The sequence below is a fragment of the Temnothorax curvispinosus genome, unplaced genomic scaffold (genome assembly GCF_003070985.1).
Source record: "Temnothorax curvispinosus isolate PA1 unplaced genomic scaffold, ASM307098v1 QBEX01004165.1, whole genome shotgun sequence".
In the NCBI taxonomy this organism is placed as follows: Eukaryota; Metazoa; Arthropoda; class Insecta; order Hymenoptera; family Formicidae; genus Temnothorax; species Temnothorax curvispinosus.
In genome coordinates this window covers 882-1613 of record NW_020213945.1, presented here as the reverse complement: position 1 = coordinate 1613, position 732 = coordinate 882, and the positions used below count along the sequence as shown (strand labels likewise).

Below are 732 nucleotides of genomic sequence, written 5' to 3'. Positions count from 1 at the left end.
ACAATGTTGCAAAATAACACGAAGAGGAAAAAGGTGAGATCATAGTACAACGCATTTTTCCAATCTTAAATTTTCCAGTCCTAAAAGATATCAATGATCTGTGTGATGGGTTTTCAAGACTTTTGATGCTATGTTATTAAGATAACGCAAAATTACGAAAAAAATTTTTGTCTAATTTATAAATTTTTGCAAATATGGCAGAATTTACCAGTCATACTGTTCGCCGGCGAAGCTACGCATGACGAGTTTTACTCGACAACTCACGGAGCTTACGAGACGGGAATCCATCAAGCTGAAGTATTTTTACAACATCATGCGAACATCAAGTAAATATATAAATAGGTCGATATGTAAATATGTAAATACTAGCACAATTAATTTTTTTTAATTTGCAGGAGCCATTGTCTTGTTTGTTACAAAATTAAAAATAGTCATTATTAAAAAGCCATTAATAATAAAATTTTCGTACTACTTTGTGTATGTATATGATACATATAATAATTTACTATTAAATATATATAGTTCACAATTTATTAAATATTAACTAATTTCCTATTTATTTAATAAATATAATTAATAAATAATTTAATAATTTTGTATATAATAATTTAAGATACTTTATAACTTCAACGTTTCAAAAATTCTCAAAGCTGTGAAGCTTTAAGAAACTTTAAAGATGACTTTAATCATCAATTCTTTCAGAGCCTCAATTAATTATTGAATCATGTATCG

General features: G+C 26.5%; 1 long non-coding RNA gene across 1 annotated transcript; it reads left to right on the top strand.

Moving 5' to 3' along the window:
* Positions 1 to 395, top strand: LOC112453222. The gene is made up of 2 exons (XR_003040583.1): positions 1 to 33; positions 202 to 395. It is a non-coding gene; the product is annotated as an uncharacterized LOC112453222 (long non-coding RNA).
* The last annotated feature ends 337 nt before the right edge of the window (positions 396 to 732 follow it).